Source organism: Phyllobates terribilis, unplaced genomic scaffold (assembly GCF_046119375.1).
Source record: "Phyllobates terribilis strain yellow unplaced genomic scaffold, ASM4611937v1 Scaffold_3__8_contigs__length_932513732, whole genome shotgun sequence".
Taxonomy (NCBI): domain Eukaryota; kingdom Metazoa; phylum Chordata; class Amphibia; order Anura; family Dendrobatidae; genus Phyllobates; species Phyllobates terribilis.
In genome coordinates, this window is record NW_027362763.1 from 168,787,628 (window position 1) to 168,812,028 (window position 24,401).

The following is a 24,401-nucleotide window of genomic DNA, read 5'->3' on the forward strand; positions in this document are numbered from 1 at the left end:
CTGCCGAACCAGGAAAAATCCTTCACCGGCCAAGAAGTAAGATCTCTATGGAGTTGCTCAATAAAGGGCCCAAAATTAAGATAAAATAGACTGGAGAGGTCTCTATGAATACAAATTCCTAAGTATTTGATACCCTGTGAGGGCCAGGCAAAGGGAAAGTTGGACTGGATGGAATCCTGTATGGATTTGGGGAGGCAGACATTGAGGGCCTCAGACTTCGCTGCATTGATTTTAAAATTTGACCATGTACCAAAGTGATCTATTTCAGCCATAACAGCAGTGATGGATATATGTGGTTGAGTGATATATACTAGGACATCATCAGCAAATGCAGTGCACTTGTACTCGGTACCTCCCACCTCAATCCCCCTAATATTGGGGTTATGGCGAATTGATGAGAGCAGGTGCTCCGTCACTAGGATGTATAAGAGAGGGGACAGAGGACATCCCTGCCTTGTCCCATTGGTGATTATGAAAGGTGATGATAATGTTCCATTTATCTTCAGCCTAGCTGATGGATTTCGATACAGGGTCATGATTTTGGCTATAAAAGGGTCCCCTACCCCAAGCTTTTTAAGAGAATAATATATGGCGTGCCAGGAGACTCTATGGAATGCTTTTTCAGCATCCAACGAGAGTATCTAATTAAAAATTTTTTAACTGCATCTAGCCCAAGCAATACTTTGGGCCTAGTAGCAGTGTCTGCTGGTCAGCAGATTAACCCAGCTGTTAAGCAAGCTACACCACCTGTAGTTTGGACACTTAATTTTTTCAAAGGAAATGGTCCGGGCCCCCGGAACACTCAGTGAAGAACATCGGGGAGGCACCCCAAGGCACAGGGGCTGGGACTGGCGGTAGGACGCCTTGCGGTGGACCGCCAAGCTCGATCCTTATAAAAGCTTTTTAACTGCAGCAGCTTTAGTGGACGCTACTGGAGCTGGAATTACCGTGGCTGCTGGCATGAGACTTGCCCTCCAATAGATCCTTGTAAAAGGATTTAAAGTGTACTCATTCAAATTAGAGAGACAATTTAAATTAAAAAGATTAGACCTGCCTCCACCGCAGGGGGGCTCGCTCGACCCACCAGCGGACAGGCACCAGTATTGGGAGAGGGGGGCTGGCCGTCAGGGTCCACAGCAGCTCTGGCACAAACCAGGCGACACGGAGGTCGCACGGGCAGGAACGGACTGGCTGTGTCGGCTTCGCACTCTTTTGCTTTTAGAAGGGCATGACATGCCTATATCTGTGTCTCCCCCTCCTTTTACTCCTCCACCTCTTTTCTTTTCGCATGACTATATGTACTTCTCACTTTTCCATGTGTTAGTTGTGTCTTCTGAGCAGTTTGTCAGCTTTTGGACACCTTTGAAGTGTTTTCTATGGGTTTTCTATGTGTTTCTATGTGTTTTTGTTTGCCTGCCATTGGTTTTAACGGTGTTCGAAGGTGTTCGACGAACAGTTCGACGAACAGTTCGGCGAACATACGGGTGTTCGACGAGCCGAACCGAACTCGAACACTACGGGGGTGGCTCAACACTACTCATCTATTGCTGGCACTGGTTTATCAACTGGTACAAGGAGCCGGCCATCAATTTTTTTTTTTAGGTCAAAGGTTAAATACACAGGTCTATTAGACTCCGGTGTACCAGAGTCTCCGGTGTTGATTTTCAAACAGAAGATGCTTCAGGAAAATTCCAGCTCTGTTTTTCCTGAAGCGTTTTCTTTGGTATATATTTTGTCATTTTTGTGATGTCTTTTTTTTAAATCTTTTATATATGATAGTGACTGCTTCCCAAGAATGGTCAGGTCACTTATTTTAGCAGCTTCCTGGCCTGAAACAGTTAAAAGACTTTAAAAAGACAGAACATAAGCCCCAAGTCCCTTGGACATTGCTGTGCTTATGTTCATTATTTTTGATGTTCTTTGAGCCCTTTTCAGGCAAGTTGCATGCAGAATCTACCTGAAAAAGACAGGTGCACATACCCTAAAACAATCCTTTCTAATATGTCTGTCATAGGGTTTTTTTCTGCCCTGTGGAAAACCCTTTGAATTAGCATATACATATCAGGCCTAGAGATGAGTGGATCAATCCACAGAGGATCAAGTTTGAGTCGTATTTGAGTCGTTCGGGATTTCATGCGAATTTGAACACTGAGATTCAATTTGCAGTTTACAAAAAAAATTGCCTGGCACCATTTCAAACACTGCTGAAGAGTCTGAAAGTAGGCCAATCTCTTTTTGTGTGGCCATGCTGAAATCACCATAATGCCCTGCATCTATTACATCTAGCAGACTATCATACCTTGTACAGTGGTGGTCTGTACCTGGACCATCACAGATCAGCAGTTCTCAGTGGAGAACAGCTTGTACGGCAGAGCCGTTTTCCATTTCCAGAGTCACTGGGTAAGTCTCTCTCTTCTGTAAAGTGTAAGCTCATGTAAGCTCTTGTGGTCAGCAGGGTCCTCTCTCTCTCTCCTGTATAGTGTAAGCTCTTATGGCCAGCAGGGTTCTCTCTCTCTCTCCTGTTGAGTGTAAGCTCTTATGGTGAGCAGGGTCCTCTCACTCATCTATAGAGTGTAAGCTCTTATGGCCAGCAGGGTCCTCTCTCTCTTCTGTAGAGTGTAAGCTCTTATGGTGAGCAAGATCCTCTCTCCCTCCTGTAAATTGTAAGTTCTTATGGTCAGCTGGGTTCTCCCTCTTTCTCTCTCCGCCCCGCCATGTGTATTTTCTGAGCAATCACAAGCTTTCAAGTACTGAGATTCATGCAAATTTATTCCCTGCAAATCAATTTTTCAGAGAAAAGTCAGCAAATCTGGCAAATTCAAAATTTAAAAAATCTGCTCATCTCTAATCAGGCCCTAAGCCAAAAACCTTAAAGCTAAATAGAATCTATATATAATAATACAGTAATAATGAGTGTACTGGACATTGAAATATATACTACATTCTCTTCATTAATAATAATATTAATCACATATATATATTGTAAGGATCTTACTCACTAGGGTGCGATGGGAGGCAAACAGGAGGCATGTTTCTTTAAATCTTCATGTTGGATTATTACTACTGATGAGCGAGCATGCTCGCTACTGCTCGGTGCTCTCCCAAGCATCTCACTGCTCGAGATGCTCAGCGCTCGCCGAGTATTTCCGGGTTGCTCGGGCGGGAACTCGGGTCCCCTCCCTGCATGTTTGGCGCTCTTTAGAGAGCCAATGAACATGCAGGGATTGTCTGCCACACACTGTAATGCCGTAGCCATGTTGGTTGTGGCATTACAGTGATTTGCTGGCCGCACAGCATCATCAGGTCTATATCAGACCTGGCGCCGCCATGCTCGTCACAGTCACTCCGGATCAGACAATATAGGGAGAGCTGCTGCTGTGTCAGGCAGAGATTTGATTGTGTATTAGGTAGTGTAGGGAGAAAAACCGTACATTACATATATCCATCTTAACAAACAGTCCTTCTGAAGACTAATCCATCTGCAGAGATATCAGGCAGGCAGGGTGTATAGGCAGGCGGTGTATATAGCAGACTGCAGTGCATATAGCACAAGAGGCTCCATTCCAATTCTGCCTTCTGCTGCTGTTAGATATTTCTATACAAAGGCCCAGGTCTCAGGAGCCAGGAATACTTTTCTTTGGATCTTATTCCTCATTATTTGCTTAAAAAGCAATCCAGAGAACACCGTTTTTCTGCGCCATTTGCTTGTTGGTACTGCAGAATACAGCCAGTTCCTTTCCATATTTGAAATCCAGCTATCTAAAACTGTGTTTTCTCCGTCAAACAGATCACATATACGTTGTCAGAAAATACTGCCATTTCTGGCCTCCATTAAAAATTTCCTTTAGTGTGTCAGTGAAGCAATTCCCACCAGTTTGCTGTTCAAACTACTTACCTACAGGCCAGGTATTTAAAACCCTATTTTCTCCGTCACACGGATCACATATACGTTGTCAGAAAATACTGCCAGTTCTGGCCTTCATTAAAAATTTCCTTTAGTATGTCACTGAAGCAATTCAAAGCATTTTTTTTGTTCAAACTACTTACCTACAGGCCAGGTATTTAAAACTCTGTTTTCTCCATCACACGGATCACATATAAGTTTCCTCTAAACTTAGTCATTTGTAGTGAACGTGGAAGATACTGTCCTCCATTTAAAATGGGCAAGGCACGTGGCAAGGGACGAGGAACTGCACGTAATGGTGCATGCAGAGGCCGAGGATAAGGCCATGGGCAAGCCGAAATTGTGCCACAACAAACACCCACATCTTCTCGCCTGACCTTCCTGTCCCAATTTCTAGGGGACCGCAGCACACCACTATTGAACCCAGAGCAGTGTCAAGAGGCTGTTGGTTGGATAGCGATAATGCTTCCAGTCACTTAGCCACTACCACCACCCTGTCTTCCACACGGTCAAGTCTCAGTAGCCATGAGTCTGGACCGCATATTCCTCACCCTGATCCTCCTTCCTCCCACCATGCCGAGTACCCATAGACCACTGATCCCACACTTGGACACTCTGAAGAGCTGTTCACTTTTCCATTTTTAGATTCGGGCCCCTCGCCCTGTCCTCTTGAAGCGGGGCAAGAGGAGATCGCGTGTAGCGATGCCCAAATATTTGAGCAGCCACGGTCACATGAAAGCAACAGTGGAAAAGTGTCACAAGAGGTGGACGATGATGAGACACAATTGCCAGAAAGTCAGGAGGAGGACCAGGGTGCGGAAGTGGAAGAGGAGGTGGTGGATGATATAATAACTGACCCAACCTGGCTGGAGAACATGTAGAGCGAGGACAGCAGCACACAGGGGGAGGGAGGCAGAGCACCCCAACAGGCAGAAAGAAGCAGTGTGGTGGGTGCAGACAGAAGGCAGGCAACCGTTCCCCGTAACACCAACACGAAGGAAGTTGCCAGTACAACTGTTAGGTCTTCCAGAGTCTGGTTGTTTTTTAAAGACTCTGCCCATAATCCCAAAAAGGCCATTTGCACCATCTGCCAGGCCAGCATCAGCAGGGGTGGCAAAACGACGAGCCTGACCACCACCAGCATGATCAGGCACATGGCAGCAAAGCACCCGAGTTTGTGGGCCGAATCCCAGGGTCCAGGAACAGTGGCACCATTGCTTCTTCCGCTGTTGTGCATACAGGCCAATCCCCTGTCCATGGTGCATGCGAAGACTCCTCCTGCCCTGCACCTGTCGTTGCACACTCTCAAGTAGCAGCATCAGGAAGCACGTCCATGTCCTTGTCCCAGCGCAGCGGTCATTTGTCCATACCCCAGTCCTTGGAACGTAAGCGCAAATATGCAGCCAACGCCCCACAGGCCACACTACTAAATTCTCACATTTCACGACTGCTTGAGCTCGAAATGTTGCCTTTTAGGCTCGTGGAGACAGAAGTATTCCGCAACCTGATGGCTGCGGCCGTCCCTCGGTACTCGGTCCCCAGCCGCCACTATTTCTCCCGGTGTGCTGCCCCCGCATTACACAAGCAGGTGTCCCAAAACATTAGCCGTGCTCTCAACAACGCAGTTACCGGGAGAGTCCACTGAACCACGGACACGTGGGCAAGTGCTTGTGGGCAGGGACGGTACATCTCGTTGATGGCACACTGGGTTAACATAGTGGAAGCCGGGACCCAGTCGGACCTTGGGATGGATCATGTCCTCCCGACGCCAAGGATTGTGGGCCCTAGGTCAATCAGGGTTTCCCCCACGGTCTACAGCTCCTGCACCTCATCCTCCTCAGCCTCCTCCTCCTCTTCAGCCTCCATCTCCGAAATGACCACATCAGTCACAAGCTGGAAGCTCTGCAGCACTGCCTCGGCAAAGCGGCAACAGGCTGTGCTGAAGCTAATATGCTTAGGTGAAAAACCGCACAATGCTGAAGAGTTGTGGACAGCTCTGAAAGAGCAGACAGATCTGTGGCTCACACCACTGAACCTACAGCCAGGCATGGTCGTGTGTGACAATGGCCGGAACCTGGTGGCGGCTCTGAGGCAAGGTGAGCTCAAACACGTACCATGCCTGGCCCATGTGCTTAACCTCGTTGTTCAGCGGTTTCTCAAATCCTACCCGGACCTGCCGGATCTGCTTGTTAAAGTACGCCGCCTGTGTGCCCATTTTAGAAAGTCAGCTACAGCTTCCGCCGCCCTTGCAGTGTTTCAGCAGCGTATGCAGCTTCCGGCTCACAGACTGGTGTGTGATGTCCCCACGCGTTGGAACTCTACACTGCAGATGTTGGGAAGGATTTGTGAGCAGAAGAGTGCAGTTGTTGAGTACCAGCATCAACAAGGCCGTCGGTATTCAGTTCAGACTCCACACATAAGACCTCAGGAGTGGACATGGATGTCAGACATATGTACCATCCTCCAAAACTTTGAGGTCTCCACCAAGATGGTGAGCGGCGATGACACCATAATTAGCGTCACCATCCCGCTTCTCTGTCTTTTGAAATGCTCTCTGCTCACAATCAAAGAGGATGCATTGCAGGCGGAGCACGATGAGATGGAGCAAGGAACCATACAGGGTGATTACACACAGCCAAGCCTCATCACATCCCAACGTGGATTGGGTGACAATGAGGAAGAGGAGGAGGAGGAAGGACAGGAGCTAGTTTCATGTACTATAGACAGTACTACCTGCACAGCTGTCATACCGTCTGTTCAGCATGGATGGCCAGAGGACAGAGAGGAGGAGGAGAGCATGGTCAGTCCTCCTCTTGGTGAGGACACGGAAGTCTTGCCTGTTAGTCTGGCATGCATGGCTGAGTTTATGTTACGCTGCCTTTCCCATGACCCTCACGTTCTCAAAATTTTGGGTGACAGTCAAAAAATAGGGCTGTAGCAAAAGGCCCTTGTTGCAGAACTATTCAAAAAATTCCCATCTGAAAACGCTGGCGGCAGAGGGCTCACTTCGTTGGACAACCAAGGAGTACAGGCGAGAGAGACACAACTTCAATCCAACAGAGGCAGGGGAACACAGTCAAAGTTCTGGGAGAGTTTTCTCAGACCCTCCCATCGCACAGACCCTGAGGCGCGGGGTACTCTCACAAGGAGTGCAAAGTTTGGGAAGATGCTGAGGGAGTACCTTGCCGACCGTTCCAATGTCCTCCGTGATTCCTCTGTGCCTTATAATTATTGGGTATCCAAGCTGGATACGTGGAATGTACTGGCTCTCTATGCCTTGGAGGTCCTGGCCTGCCCTGCCGCCAGCGTTTTATTAGAGCGGGTTTTTAGTGCTGCTGGTGGAATTATAACTGATAAGCGCATCCGCCTGTCAACTGAAAATGTTGACAGGCTGACTCTTATAAAAATGAACAAGGGCTGGATTGGGCCAGACTTCTCAACACCACCGAATGATAGCAGCGTAACATAAACTCAAATCCAGTGTCTTTTCTTGGGAGGTGTATTCTCATGCACCTTTTCACACCCACACCTGGGTATACGCTTCCTGATTTTGGCTCTTGTCCTCCTCCTTCTCCTCATCCTCCATGACCATATCACCATGGTGACCATGGTCCGTGATGCAACACCCACATAATTTTTTATAGGGTGTTTATGATGCCTGTAAAAAAAAATTTTGATACAGTACGTTCATGTATACCCCCCAGGGGTAAATGTTTGTCAGCCCATAGACTTAATGCATGGGCATTACAAGTATAGGAGGCCCGCTCCTTTCTAATGGGAAAATTTTTTATGAGGCCCTCCTCCACATCTCTTCCCTTGCATTTACTGCATAGGCCAACACTCTCTCCTTTCTAATGGGAATTTGTCGTCACCTGCTCTATGTGTCTTTAATTTCTTAGTGGGGTTTTTCCTAAAATTGGTCAGCCGTTGGACTCACTGCAAACCCTATAACTGTATAGCAGACCCTCTCCTTTCTAATGGGAACATGTCGTATTTTGTTTCTGTTTCTCTGCTCTATCTGTCTTTAAATTCTTAGTGGGGTTTTTCCTAAAATTCGTCAACAGTTGGACTCACTGAATACCCTATAACTGTATAGCAGACCCTCTCTTTTCTAATGGGAACATGTCGTACTTGTTACTGTGGCCCTGCTCTGTGTGTCTTGAAATTCTTAGTGGGGTTTTTCCTAAAATTCGTCAGCCGTTGAACTCACTGCATACCCTATAACTGTATAGCAGACTCTCTCCTTTCTAAATGGAATTTGTTGTTACTGTGGCCCTGCTGTATGTATCTTTAAATTCTTAGTGGGGTTTTTCCCAAATTTTGGCCGCCCTTGCAGTTACAGCATGGGCATTATCACTATAGGAGACCCGCTCCTTTATAATGGGAACATTTTTTTTATTGAGACCCTCCTATATGTCTCTTCAAAGGGGTATTGGGTTGCGTCCAAATTTTTGGCAGCCCTTGCTGCAGTCACTGGATACGCAATAACAGTATAGGAGACCCACTTGTTAATAATAAGAACAGCAAAGCATAGCCGGCTGATGGCTCTCTAACAATAGCAAGGGTCGACTGCTGGCCTTTTAAGAATAGTAAGGGCCATCTGATGGCCCTATAAAAATAGGCTTTATGACTTTCAGAGTCCCTTCATTATAAATAAAACAGGATGTGTCTGATGATGTGTCACACACCACATTGCCAGATAAGGTTGTAAAATGTTAAAATGACATTTCCCGGTGAATGCATTAGTCTTAAAAAATAACGTAAAAACCCCCCAAAACAATAGGATCTTTCTTTACTATAAAAAACAGCGTCACCAATTTAACCTCAATGTAATCACATTGTTCAGCTCATGCACCTCCTCCTCCATCTCCGAAATGACTACATCAGTCACAAGCTGACAGCAGTGCAGCACTGCCTTGGCCAAGCGGCAACAGGCTGTGCTGAAGATAACATGCTTAACGCTTAATTGTCAAACCGCCCAGCGCTGCAGAGTTGTTGAAAGCTGTAACACAGTAGCCTGATCTGTGGCTCTTACCGCTGAACATACAGCCAGGCATGGTCGTGTGTGACAATGGGCAGAACTTGGTGACGGAGAAATGACAGCCGGGGTAGATACGGTTTCCCTATATGACAGTCCTTTCACCGAGCTAAAGAATATGGCTGTGGTGAAATACTACTCCCACTGAGAAGCTGTTTCCGATTGAAAAACATTGTGCCCACCAGAGTATTCTATTCTGAGGGATAACCTTTCTCACCCGCTCAACAGCCCCAGAGCAGCTGCAAAGTTAGCGCTATCGTGAACTCTCCTGAGGTAGAAGCCAAGGCACAGCAGAAGATTCTCTGGTGGGACCGTTCAACCCTGCCGAGAAGCAGTCCTTGCTAAGAAAAGTGTGTGGAAAGGTTCCCGGACACACTATTTTTACTGAGTTTACACACAAACACGGGGAGAACATACAAAGTCCTTGCAGATGTTGTCTTTGCTGGGATTTGAACCCAGGATCCCAGCGCTGCAAGGCTTCAGTGCTAACCACTGATCCAATGTGCTGCCGTTCACTCTCTAATAACTAACAGGCTGGAGATACTTGCACCTACTGCCACTCTATCTTCAGCTCCTTTGTGAGAAAATGTATTTGGGCAGCCACTCAGTCTAGCAAATAAAATTCCTGAGAAGGAAATTGGGGATGGCTTCGCTACTGGTACTGAGGACAGTGCTAATACCATGGTGTCGTACCATAGTTTGCTGGAAATATTCCAGGCTGGTAGGAGGCAAGCAAATTCCCACAGAAAAGTACCAGCAGTAATGTTCAGGCCACATTACAAGTGCAAGCAGCTTTAAAGGACTTCCTGGGAGAAAGGACACACAGGGTAGATACGGTTTCCTTCTATGCCAGTCCTTTCACCGAGCTAAATACAACTCTCATCAAAAAAAATTGTGTAATGGCTCTGTACCGTTCCTGGCCACATTCACCTATCCACGTGTTTGTGATTAGGCGGTCCTTCCCAGTAAGTGCACTGGGGAGGGCACGGGTAATGTTGTGGGACCCGTGCTTGTGGAAGGTGGAGGCGATACCGGGAAATGTAGTGGCGGCTGGGGACTGAGTATGGACACTCGGCCGCTGCCGGCATGAGGTTGTGAAAAGCTTCTGCCTCCACGAGCCAAAAGGCCACATTTCAAGTGCAAGCAGCTGTTAAAAATTTGGCAGTATAGTATTGCAGCCTGTGGGTGGGTGGGTGGCTGCCGGCATACAGTACTTGCGCTTGCATTCCAACGAACGGGGTAGGGACAACTGAACGCTACAGTGGGACAAGGACGTGGATGCTGATTGTTGCAAGTCTGCAACGACAGGTGCATGGCGGGAGGCATCTTCGCATGCGCCAAGGATCACTTATGATGGGCACACTTTTAGGCAGTGACCTGGGAGTCAGAGATGCTTCCAGAGGTCTTCCCCATGCTGTTCCCATGTCTTTTCAGCACTGCATGCATGTGTCTGATGTGTCACACACCACATGGCCAGATAAGGTTGTAAAATGTTAAAATGACATTTCCTGGTGAATGCATTAGTCTTGGTTGAAAGCAATTCAAAAGTGCAAAAACGCATCAAATACACTATGTGTGAACATAGCCCAAGTTGTGGAGGAGTATTTTTGTTTTTGGTTATTTATTTTGCCTTATATACAAGTAATTACCCTGGAAAGGATGTTCCTTAACATATTTCCCAGGAAAATCCATTTTGGTTTCGTTTTTGTATGTTTTATTGTGAGTCCGTAAAAGTGGCATAATACTCTGACCACATTGTTGACAGCAGTGATCTGGGAGTCAGAGATGCTTCCAGGGGTCTTCCCCATGCTGTTCCCATGTCATTTGAGAACTGTTCCCATCGATTTGGGAAATTTTTAGGCCCTTTGCAGACCGCCGGGTGGAGCCGCCTGAAAAATGCTCGAGTTTCCCATAGACTTACATTGGGCTCGTTGCTCGGGTCGAGCACCTGAGCATTCCAATTTGCTCGACCCGAGCAACGAGTAACTGAGCATTTTAGTGCTCGCTCATCACTAGTTATTACCTCATAAGCCCGGCAAAACTAAAAAAAATACAGGCAGCCCTTAGTTCAGGCAAAACAAAGTAAAATGTCCATTAAGTAAGTCTCTGCTTAAGACAGTCCTGTGGGCTCATTGGCTCAGTCCAGCGAAACAACACACAGGAAGTCTTCTCCCTTCAAACACACAGCTGTGTGCCAAACAACGGCATCCATTTTAAAAGCTGTTAACCACTCCCAGAGGTGAGGTATGTGGGTAGCTGGACCCGCCCAACTTTCCAAGCTACCCATAACCCAGTCCCAGGTGCACCAAATGAACCTCTCAGTGCTAACGTGCTAGACAAATACTCCGGGTTACATCACAGAGGAGAGTCATCTCTGTGACACATACTTCCCATCGACTATACGACCACTAGCCACCTAGCAATACATATATATATATATCTACTGTATGTATATATACAGTTATATGAAAAAGTTTGGGCACCCCTATTAATCTTAAGCTTAATGTTTTATAAAAATTGGTGTTTTTGCAACAGCTATTTCAGTTTGATATATGTAATAACTGTTGGACACAGTAATGTTTCTGCCTTGAAATGAGGTTTATTTTACTAACAGAAAATGTGCAATCTGCATTCAAACAAAATTTGACAGGTGCATAAGTATGGGCACCTCACCAGAAAAGTGACATTAATATTTAGTAGATCCTCTTTTTGCAAAAATAACAGCCTCTAGTCGCTTCCTGTAGCTTTTAATGATTTCCTGGATCCTGGATGAAGGTATTTTTGACCATTCCTCTTTACAAAACAATTCCAGTTCAGTTAAGTTTGATGGTCGCCGAGCATGGACAGCCCTCTTCAAATGATCCCACAGATGTTCAATAATATTCAGGTCTGGGGACTGGGATGGCCAATCCAGAACATTGTAATTGTTCCTCTGCATGAATGCCTGAGTAGATTTGGAGCGGTGTTTTGGATCATTGTCTTGCTGAAAGATCCATCCCCTGCGTAACTTCAACTTTGTCACTGATTCTTGAACATTATTGTCAAGAATCTGCTGATACTGAGTGGAATCCATGCGTCCCTCAACTTTAGCAAGATTCCCGGTGCCGGCATTGGCCACACAGCCCCAAAGCATGATGGAACCTCTGCCAAATTTTACTGTGGGTAGCAAGTGTTTTTCTTGGAATGCTGTGTTTTTTTACCGTCATGCATAACGCCTTTTTGTATGACCAAACAACTCAATCTTGGTTTCATCAGTCCACAGGACCTTCTTCCAAAAAGAAATTGGCTTCTCCAAATGTGCTTTTGCATACCTCAGCCGACTCTGTTTGTGGTGTGCTTGCAGAAACGGATTCTTTCGTATCACTCTCCCATACAGCTTCTCCTTGTGCAAAGTGCGTTGTATAGTTGACCGAATAACAGTGACACCATCTGCAGCAAGTTGATGCTGCAGCTCTCTGGAGGTGGTCTGAGGATTGTCCTTGACTGATCTCACCATTCTTCTTCTCGGCCTTTCTGATGTTTTTCTTGGCCAGCCACTTCTGGCCTTAACAAGAACTGTCCCTGTGTTCTTCCATTTCCTTACTATGTTCCTCACAGTGGAAACTGACAGGTTAAATCTCTAAGACAGCTTTTTGTATCCTTCCCCTGAACAACTATGTTGAATAATCTTTGTTTTCAGATCATTTGACAGTTGTTTTGAGGAGCCCATGATGCCACTCTTCAGAGGAGATTCAAACAGGAGAACAACTTGCAAGTGGCCACTTTAAGTAGCTTTTCTCATGATTGCATACACCTGGCTATGAAGTTCAAAGCTCAATGAGGTTACAAAACCAAAAAAAGGGCTTTAGTAAGTCAGTAAAAAGTAGGTAGGAGTATTTAAAACAAGAAAATGATAAGGGTGCCCATACTTATGCACCAGTCAAATTTTGTTTGAATGCAGATTGCATATTTTCTGTTAGTACAATAAACCTAATTTCAAGGCAGAAACATTACTGTGTCCAACAGTTATTACATATATCAAACTGAAATAGCTGTTGCAAAAACACCAATCTTTATAAAACATTAAGCTTAAGATTAATAGGGGTGCCCAAACTTTTTCATATAACTGTATATATAGATATATATATATCTATATATATATAATCGTCTTATCCCGTCTGTCTGTCTGTGTGTCTGTCTGTCCAGGAAATCCCGCGTCGCTCATTGGTCCGGCAGCAGCCAATCAGCGCCGCGGGATTTCTGAAAAAAGATGGCGGCCGTTAGCGGCTCATCTGCGGGACGGAGCTGAGCGGCGATGCAGCTGGGAGATGAGCACCGCGAGGCGCTCATCTCCCGGCCGGCAACAGCAGAAGGAACCCGACCGCCGGACGCATCTGCGGGATGGAGATGCGGCCGGGAGATGAGCGGCGCGAGGTGCTCATCTCCCGGCCGGTAGCAGCGGATGGACCGCCGGCGTCGCTGACCTCCATGCGGAAGAGAGGAACGGGGAGCAGTGCTGCAGGTCGGGATACTTCTCCTGCGAGCGCCCGCTCATGTCCCAGGTTCTCGCAGCGGAAGTACCCACACAGGCAGCGGCGCTCCCCGGTCCTCACCAAGACGATTCGATGATTGGTCGCGGTGTTCGGACTCGACCAATCACTGATCTTAGCGCAAAAGTTAAACACCGCTGTGCTGATTGGTCGCCGACGCTGCCCGCGACCAATCACCGATTTGGGCGCCACATTTAAACAGCGGTGTTTAAATCTGGAGCCAAGATCGGTGATTGGTCGCGGCCGATATTTAAATTTGGCGCCCAAATCGGTGATTGGTCGCGGCCAGCGTCTGCGACCAATCAGCACAGTAGTGGCTAACTTTAGCCGCAAGATCAGTGAGTGGTCGCGGGCCAAGACCGCGACCAATCACCGATTTGTGCGGCACATTTAAATAGCGGCCGCGACCAATACGATTCGCTGATTGGTCGCGCTCTCTGCACGCGACCAATCAGTGATCTAGGCGCTGAAGTTAAACACCGCTCTGCTGATTGGTCGCGGCCGCTGCCCGCGACCAATCACCGATTTGGGTGCCACATTTAAATAGCGGCCGCGACCAATCACCGATCTTGCCGCCACATTTAAACACTGCTGTGCTAATTGGTCGCGGACGCCAGCCGCGACCAATCAGCGAGCTTAGCGCCAAATTTAAACAACGCTCTCCTGATTGGTCGCAGACGCCAGACGAGTCCAATCAGCGAGATTGGCGCCAAATTTAAACAACGCTCTGCTGATTGATCGCGGTCGCTGGCCGAGATCAATCAGCAGTATTGGCGCAAAAGTTAAACAACGCTCTGCTGATTGGTCGCGTCCTTCAGCCGCGACTAATCAGTGATTTTGGCGCCAAATTTAAACACCGCTCTGCATCGCTCTGCTGATTGGTCGCGGTTGCCGGCCGCGACCAATCAGCAGTATTGTCGCCAAATTTAAACACCTCTTTGCTGATTGGTCGCGGTCGCGACTAATCAGCGATTTTGGTGCCAAATTTAAACACGCTCTCCATTCCTCACTAACAATTTTCGCTGATTGGTCGCGGCCGCCGCCCGCGACCAATCAGCGATTTTGGCGCCAAATTTAAACACCGCTCTGCTGATTGGTCGCGGCCGCCATCCGCGACCAATCAGCGAGATTGGCGCCAAATTTAAACAACGCTCTGCTGATTGGTCGAGGCCGGCGACCGCGACCAATCAGCAGAGCGATGCAGAATGGGGTTTAAATTTGGCCCCAAAGTCGCTGATTATTCGAGTCTGACGGCCGCGACCAATCAACAGAGCGTTGTTTAAATTTTGTACCAAAATCGCTGATTGGTTGCGGCCGTCAGACGCGACTAATCAGCGACTTTGGGGCCAAATTTAAACCCCGCTCTGCATCGCTCTGCGGCGGCCGCGACCAATCAGCAGTATTGGCGCCAAATTTAAACACCGCTCTGCTGATTGGTCACGACTAATCAGCGATTTTGGTGCCAAATTTAAGCACCGCTTTGCTGATTGCTCGCGCTTGCCGAACGCGACCAATCAGCAATTTGGGCGCCAAATTTAAACGCCGCTCTGCTAATTGCGCCCCGTCGGCCGCATACCTATTCTAGAATACCCGATGCGTTCGAATCGGGCAACCATCTAGTATATATATATATGAGAAAAAAAGAGATAAAAGCAGCACAAGCAAACAAAAATATAAATGGCTGGGTGCGTACCAAACCTTCTTACATATGGAAAAAATAGTAGAGACAGCACTCCAAAAATAGATCATTTATTTATTACAGGTTGTGTACTCTGCACTTTGCTTGAAAATGTCTACATTTAGCCGAAATGTTGCCACAGCTCTTGCTGAGCAAATAAATCATCTATTTTTGGAGTGCTGTCTCTACTATTTTTTCCATCTATAATATAACCGGGGATGCGTGTCTCTGTCTGAAGCCTCGATAGACTGCGCATGGGTGACGCACAGTCTGGCTCCAGACAGAAGTAGGCATCCAGCCGTTACAGGAAAGAGGAGTGTGTATGGCGCCAGAGATCGCGGTATGCGAAGGCACTGAACGCATACCGCGATCTCCGGTGCCATACTTACATACTTACCTGACCGGGAGGAGCGTTGCCGCGGCGCCTCTCTCTTCGCCGGAGACCGGGGCAGGAGTGAGGCGTCGGATCGGCGCATGCGCATAGCGCTATCTGGCTCTACTTTACTGAAGACACATTTACAGTAATGTCCTCTGGCAGAAGAGGACACAGCAGCGCTGGGGCACAGAGAAGAAGGGTGAGTATAACTGTTTATTTTTTTTGTATGTGTGTTCAGTGTGAAAGGGATGAGGGGGCCACACATACCAGGATTGTGGGGTGAGGGGACCATGCATACCAGGATTGGGGGGTGAGGGGTACCACACATACCAGGATGGGGGGTGAGGGGACCATGCATATACCAGGATTGTGGGGTGAGGGGACCATGCATACCAGGATTGGGGGGTGAGGGGTACCACACATACCAGGATTGGGGGGGTGAGGGGACCATGTATACAAGGATTTGGGGGGTGAGGGGTACCACACATACCAGGATTAGGGGGTGAGGGGACCATGCATACCAGGATTGGGGGGTGAGGGGTACCACGCATACCAGGATTGGGGGGTGAGGGGTGCCACACATACCAAGATTGGTGGGTGAGGGGACCATGCATACAAGGATTGGGGGTTGAGGGGACCATGCATACCATTATTGGGGGATGAGGGGCCCATGTATACCAGGATTGGGGAGTGAGGGGACCATGCATACAAGGATTGGGGGGTGAGGGGACCATGTATACCAGGATTGGGGGTGAGGTGTACCACGCTTACCATGATTGGTGGGTGAGGGGACCATGCATACAAGGATTGGGGGTGAGGGGACCATGCATACCAGGATTGGGGGTGAGGGGACCACATATACCAGGATGAGGGGGTGAGGGGTACCACACATACCAGGACTGAGGGGTGAGGGGACCATGCATACCAGGATTGGGGGGTGAGGGGTACCACACATACCAGGATTGGGGGGGTGAGGGGACCATGCATACAAGGATTTGGGGGGTGAGGGGTACCACACATACCAGGATTTGGGGGTGAGGGGACCATGCATACCAGGATTAGGGGGTGAAGGGTACCACGCATACCAGGATTGGGGGGTGAGGGGTACCACACATACCAATATTGGTGGGTGAGGGGACCATGCATACAAGGATTGGGGGTGAGGGGACCATGCATACCATTATTGGGGGATGAGGGGCCCATGTATACCAGGATTGGGGAGTGAGGGGACCATGCATACCAGGATTGGGGGGTGAGGGGACCATGCATACCAGGATTGGGGGAGAGGGGTACCATGCATACCAGGATTGGTGGGTGAGGGGACCATGCATACTAGGATTGGGGGTGAGGGGACCATGCATACCAGGATTGGGGGGTGAGGGGACCACATATACCAGGATGAGGGGTACACACATACCATTATTGGGTTATGAGTTGCCCATGCATACCAGGATTGGGGGGTGAGGGGACCATGCATACCAGGATTGTGGGGTGAGTGGTACCACACATACCAGGATTGGGGGGTGAGGGGTACCACACATACCAGGACTGAGGGGTGAGGGGTACCACACATACCAGGATTGGGGGGTGAGGGGACCACACATACCAGGATTGGGGGGTGAGGGGACCATGCATACCAGGATTGGGGGGTGAGGGGTGCCACACATACCAGGATTGAGGGGTGAGGGGACCATGCATACAAGGATTGGGGGGTGAGGGATACCACGCATACCAGGATTCCAGGATTGGGGGGTGAGGGGTACCACACATTCCAGGATTGGGGGGTGAGGGGACCATGCATACAAGGATTGGGGTGGTGAGGGGACCATGCATACCAGGATTGGGGGGTGAGGGGATCATGCATACCAGGATGAGGGGTACCACACATACCATTATTGGGGGATAAGGGGCCCATGCATACCAGTATTGGGGGGTGAGGGGACCATGCATACCAGGATTGGGGGGTGAGGAGACCATGCATACCAGGATGGGGGGGTGAGGGGACGATGCATACCAGGATTGGGGGGTGAGGATACCATGCATACCAGGATTGGGCATGAGGGATGCCATGCATACCAGAATAGGGATGAGGGGTACCATACATACCAGGATAGGAATGCGGGGTACCATGCATACCAGGATGAGGGATGGGGTGCCATGCATACCAGGATGAGGGGTATCATGCATACCAGAATAGTGATGAGGGGTACCATGCATACCAGGATAAGGATGAGGGGTGCCATGCATACTAGGGTGAGGGATTGGGTGCCATGCATACCAGGATTGGGGATGAGGGGTATCATGCATACCAAGATTGGGGATCAGGGAGCCATGCATACCAGGATTGGGGATAATGGGTGCTATGCATACCAGGATTGGGGATGAGGGGTGCCATGCATACCAGGATTGAGGATGAGGGGTGCTGTGAGGAGCTGCCCACTTACTAGAGACAATGATACTTTTCCAGCAACGTACCACCATTTTTGTCAATATTATTATTGTGCACTATCAGTGATTTACTTGTTATGTTTTATATAGTTCTGCTTACTAGTCAGTATGGAAGATTCACTTGTAAAATGTCCAGCATTCCACTAATCTCATCTTTATCTCAGGAGTCCATTGTTTCAACAGCCAATAGTGTCATTAGGTGAGTGTGGATTGAGACACAGTGGAGCCGTCACCACAGGGGGTCTTACACGCAGTCTCAGGTGAAGGCTGCTAGAAAATTCTTCATTGCTTTTTGGCTTACAGTGAATGCTTGAGGGGGAGGGTGATCACTTCTGATCTGGGAGGGAACTGATCCCAGGGAAAGAAAGGAGAGTCATTTTTTTTAGGGAGAGTAGTGTGGAAGGATTGAAGGAAGAGGATGAAGACCGTGGACTTGGAAGGATGAATGGATGGACATGTTACCATTATGGATTATGTAGTTTGGATTTACACTTTCTTAAAAGGACTGCTGCTACTGGATACCTGTGCTTTCATCGTTTTATCTGCTGTCTAGAGGATCATGGACTGTGGCCAGGGTCGGACTGGGGTGTCTGGGGCCCACAGGGAGAACTGACTCTAGGGGCCCACCTACAGCCATATGCAAATATCTGTTATCCGCTATCCCTGTTATAGTGGAGCATTGACTGGCGGCTCCTGCACATCTACTGTGCACCACTATAACTGGGATGTACAATTACGGTAGTTTGCATTAAAGGGCTTCTTTGGTTAAAACAAGTTATCACCGATCCATGGGATCCACAGGATCGGTGATCACTTATTGATCGTTTGGGTCCGAACATTGGAAAACGCGCCTATCAGAAGAATGGGGAAGTTTCATCCCTGACAGGACACTTATCCCCATTTTAAAATGCAGCTTCCAAAAAAGAGCAGCGCTCACAGTCACTGAGGGAATAAATGGATCAGTGGTCGCATCTCACATGCCGCTCCAGTCTAATGGGGAGAAAAGCTCCACATTCTGCCGATTGTGTCCCAGCAGTCAGACCCCCACCAATCAATATCATCACTGATCCTGTGGAGAGGTGATTACTTGTTTTCACCAGAGAACCCCTGTAAGTGCATCTCTGTCGCTCTGGTCCAAGTATTTAATCTCTAAGGCTGCGGCCCCACTATCAGTATTTGGTCAGTATTTTTTCTCAGGAGTGGGAGCCAAAACCAGGTGAGGAACAATCAGAGAAAAGGTATAATAGAAACAAGTCACCAATTCTGTATTTATCACCCACTCCTGGTTTTGGCATCTACTCCTGAGAAAAAATACTGACCGAATACTGATGGTGGGGCTGTGGCCTAATGGAAAAAAATCTTTTCCTAGTTAATATCAGCAAGAACAAAATGACTGCCATACACAACACAGTCCACTATATCAACACCAATAATACCACATACAAAAGAGACAAATATCGCCACACCATGACTAGATCACATATTACCACCACATAGTGACCGAATAATACTACATACAAGGAACAAATACGGCCACACCATGACCAGACCACATATTACCACCCCAAAGTGACCAAATACTACAATACTGATCATGAATACAAACCACAATACTAACAACACTGTTATTACCACCAGTGACATTATACACAGGAGCTCTGTATATAGTGTCAGTGTACAGGTAATACAGGGATCACCAGTGACATTATACACAGGAGCTCTGTATATAGTGTCAGTGTACAGGTAATACAGGGATCACCAGTGACATTATACACAGGAGCTCTGTATATAGTGTACAGTGTACAGGTAATACAGTGACCACCAGTGACATTATACACTGGAGCTCAGTATATAGTGTCAGTGTACAGGTAATACAGGGTTCACCAGTGACATTATACACAGGAGCTCTGTATAGAGTGTCAGTGTACAGGTAATACAGTGATCACCAGTGACATTATACACTGGAGCTCTGTATTTAGTGTACAGGTATTACAGTGGTCACCAGTGACATTATACACAGGAGCTCTGTATATAGTGTACAGGTAATACAGTGGTCACCAGTGACATTATACACAGGAGCTCTGTACATAGTGTATAGTGCACAGGTAATACAGTGGTCACCAGTGACATTATACACAGGAGCTCTGTATATAGTGTACAGATAATACAGTGGTCACCAGTGACATTATACACAGGAGCTCTGTATATAGTGTACAGGTAATACAGTGGTCACCAGTGACATTATACACAGGAGCTCTGTATATATTGCACAGGTAATACAGTGGTCACCAGTGACATTATACACAGGAGCTCTGTATATAGTGTACAGATAATACAGTGGTCACCAGTGACATTATACACAGGAGCTCTGTATATAGTGTACAGGTAATACAGTGGTCACCAGTGACATTATACACAGGAGCTCTGTATATAGTGTATAGTGTACAGGTAATACAGGGATCACCAGTGACATTATACACAGGAGCTCTGTATATAGTGTCAGTGTACAGGTAATACAGTGATCACCAGTGAAATTATACACTGGAGCTCTGTATATAGTGCACAGGTAATACAGTGGTCACAAGTGATATTATACACAGAAGCTCTGTATATAGTGTATACATAATATAGTGATCACCAGTGACATACACAGGAGTTCTGTATATACTATATCCACACGTGGTCAGAATTGTTGGTACCCCTCGTTTAATGAAAGAAAAACCCACAATGGTCACAGAAATAACTTGAATCTGACAAAAGTAATAATAAATTAAAAATCTATGAAAATGAACAAATGAAAGTCAGACATTGCTTTTCTGCTTCCACTGAATTTAAAAAAAAAATTAAACTCATGAAATCGGCCTGGACAGAAATGATGGTACCCCTGAAAATAATGTGACAAAAGGGACATGTTAAATAAAGTTGTGTCCACTAATTAGCATCACAGGTGTCTACAATCTTGTAATCAGTCAGTGGGCCTGTATATAGGGCTACAGATACTCACTGTGCTATATATAGGGCTGCAGATACTCACTGTGCCTGTATATAGGGCTACAGATACTCACTGTGCCTGTATATAGGGTTACAGATACTCACTGTGCCTGTATATAGAGTTACAGATACTCACTGTGCCTGTATATAGGGTTACAGATATTCACTGTGCCTGTATATAGGGTTACAGATACTCACTGTGCTTGTATATAGGGCTACAGATACTCACTGTGCTTGTATATAGGGCTACAGATACTCACTGTGTTGTTTGGTGACATGGTGTGTACCACACTCAACATGGACCAGAAGAAGCAAAGGAAAGAGCTGTCTCAGGAGATTAGAAAGAAAATTATAGAAAAGCATGTTAAAAGGTAAAGGTTATAAGACCATCTCCAAGCAGCTTGATGTTTCTGTGACTACAGGTGCACATATTATTCAGAAATTTAAGATCCATGGGACTGTAGCCAACCTCCCTGGACGTGGGTGCAGGAGGAAAATTGATGACAAATCAAAGAGACGGATAATATGAATGGTAACAAAAGAGCCCAGAATAACTTCTAAAGAGATTAAAGGTGAACTTCAAGCTCAAGGAACATCAGTGTCAGATCGTACTATCCACCGTTGTTTGATCCAAAGTGAACTTCATGTAAGACGACCAAGGAGAACACCATTGTTGAAAAAAAAAATAGTAAAAAAGCCAGACTGGAATTTGCCAAACTACATGTTGACAAGCCACAAAGCTTCTGGGAGAATGTACTATGGACAGATGAGACAAAAATTGAAGTTTTTGGCAAGGCACATCAGCTCTATGTTCACAGATGGAAAAATGAAGCATATCAAGAAAAGAACACTGTCCCTACTGTGAAACATGGTGGAGGCTCTGTTATGTTCTGGGGCTGCTTTGCTGCACCTGGCACAGGGTGTCTTGAATCTGTGCAGGGTACAATGAAATCTCAAGACTATCAAGGGATTCTAGAGAGAAATGTGCTGCCCAGTGTCAGAAAGCTTGGTCTCAGTCGCAGGTCTAGCAACAGGATAATGACCCAAAACACACAGCTAAAAACACCCAAGAATGGCTAAGAGGAAAACATTGGACTATTCTGAAGTGGCTTCTATGAGCCCTGACCTAAATCCTATGGAGCATCTTTGGAAAGAGCTGAAACATTCTGGAAAAGGCAACCTTCAAACACGAGACAACTGGAGCAATTTGCTCATGAGGAGTCGGCCAAAATACCTGTCGAGAGGCGCAGAAGTCTCATTGACAGTTACAGGAATCGTTTGATTGCAGTGATTGCCTCAAAAGGTTCAACAAAATATTAAGTTAAGAAGAAGAACCATCATTTCTGTCCAGGCCGATTTCATGAGGTTAATTTTTTTTTAAATTCTGTGGAAGCAGAAAATCAATGTCTGACCTTCATCTCTTCATTTTCAAAAATTTGTAAGTTATCAGATTGAAGTTATTTCTGTGACCATTGTGGGTTTTTCTTTCATTAAACGAGGAGTACCAACAATTTTGACCACGTGTGTAGTGTAAGTGTACATGTAATACACTGACTCACCAGTGATGTCTCTAGGTGAAGTCCTTCATCTTCGCTTTTCTTCTTCATCTGGCACAGACAGCCATCACTTCTTCCAGCCAGGAATCATCTCTGCAGAAAATAACACACAGTTATTAATAACTGATCTCTTCTAGAGAATATTCCCACTTTCCCCCCCCGACCTCTACACTACACCAGTTGAAGAAAAAAAGCAACATAGTGCCGTCCTGCACAGTAACAGGACCTCTCTTTTGTCCCATCCCATGGAAAACAATTTCCTAAAAAGTAAATTATATTACAGAAGTAATAATGTAATAATAATTGGAATCTAAAGTAATAATGTTCCCCACTGGTCACCATAAACTAATAAAGTATGTTCCTCAATCTGGCTCCCAAACAGTAATTAAGTCCCTTGTCTAGCCAGGCACCCCCATATGTCCCTTCTGGCCACCATTTGTCTAGTGTGACCCCTCCATATATTTATCCTAGCACATGTGTATCAAGCCTGCCCCCTCCCATATACCCATCCTAGCCCCCCCATGTGCCAGTCTGCCCCCCCACATATCCATCCTTGCCTCCATGTTTCCAGCCTGCGCCCCCATATGTCCCCCCCATATATCCTCCATGTGTCCAGCCTGCCCTCTACATATTCATCCTGGCCTCCATGTGTCCAGCCTCTCCCCTCATATATTCATACTGCCCTTACCCCATGCATATATCCATCCTGACACCCCCCATATATCCAGCGTGCCCCTCCATATATTTATGCTAGCCCATGTGTATCGAGCCCGCCCCCCCCACATATTCATCCTAGCCCCCCCATATATCCATCCTGGCCTCCATGTGTTCAGCCTGCCCCCCCCCCATATATCCATCCTGGCCTCCATAAGTCCAGCTTGCCCCCCCCATATATCCATCCTGGCCTCCATATATCCATCTTGCCCCCCCATATATCCATCCTGCCCCCCCCATATATCCATCCTGCCCCCCATATATCCATCCTGGCCTCCATGTGTCCAGCCTGCCCCCCATATGCCCATCCTGCCCACCCCCCTTTGCCTGGGTCCACCTTGGTTCCCCCTTGTGTGTCCTGCCAGGGCTCCCCCTTGTGTGTCCAGCCAGGGCTCCCCTCCCTTGCGTGTCCAGCCAGGGCTCCCCCCTTGTGTGTCCAGCCAAGGCTCCCCCCCTTGCGTGTCCAGCCAGGGCCCCCCCCCTTGCGTGTCCAGCCAGGGTTCCCCCCTCGTGTGTCCAGCTTGGCCCCCCTTGTGTGTCCAGCTTGGCCCCCCCTCGTGTGTCCAGCTTGGCCCCCCCTCGTGTGTCCAGCTGGGCCCCCCCTCGTGTGTCCGTCCAGCTGGGCCCCCCCTCGTGTGTCCGTCCAGCTGGGCCCCCCCTCGTGTGTCCGTCCAGCTGGGCCCCCCCTCATGTGTCCGTCCAGCTGGGCCCCCCCTCGTGTGTCCATCCAGCTGGGCCCCCCCTCATGTGTCCGTCCAGCTGGGCCCCCCTTGTGTGTCCATCCAGCTGGGCCCCCCTTGTGTGTCCATCCAGCTGGGCCCCCCTTGTGTGTCTGTCCAGCTGGGCCCCCCCTTGTGTGTCTGTCCAGCTGGGCCCCCCCTTGTGTGTCTGTCCAGCTGGGCCCCCCCTTGTGTGTCTGTCCAGCTGGGCCCCCCCTTGTGTGTCTGTCCAGCTGGGCCCCCCCTTGTGTGTCTGTCCAGCTGGGCCCCCCCTTGTGTGTCTGTCCAGCTGGGCCCTCCCTTGTGTGTCTGTCCAGCTGGGCCCCCCCTTGGGTGTCTGTCCAGCTGGGCCCCCCCCTTGTGTGTCTGTCCAGCTTGGCCCCCCCTTGTGTGTCTGTCCAGCTGGGCCCCCCCTTGTGTGTCTGTCCAGCTGGGCCCCCCCTTGTGT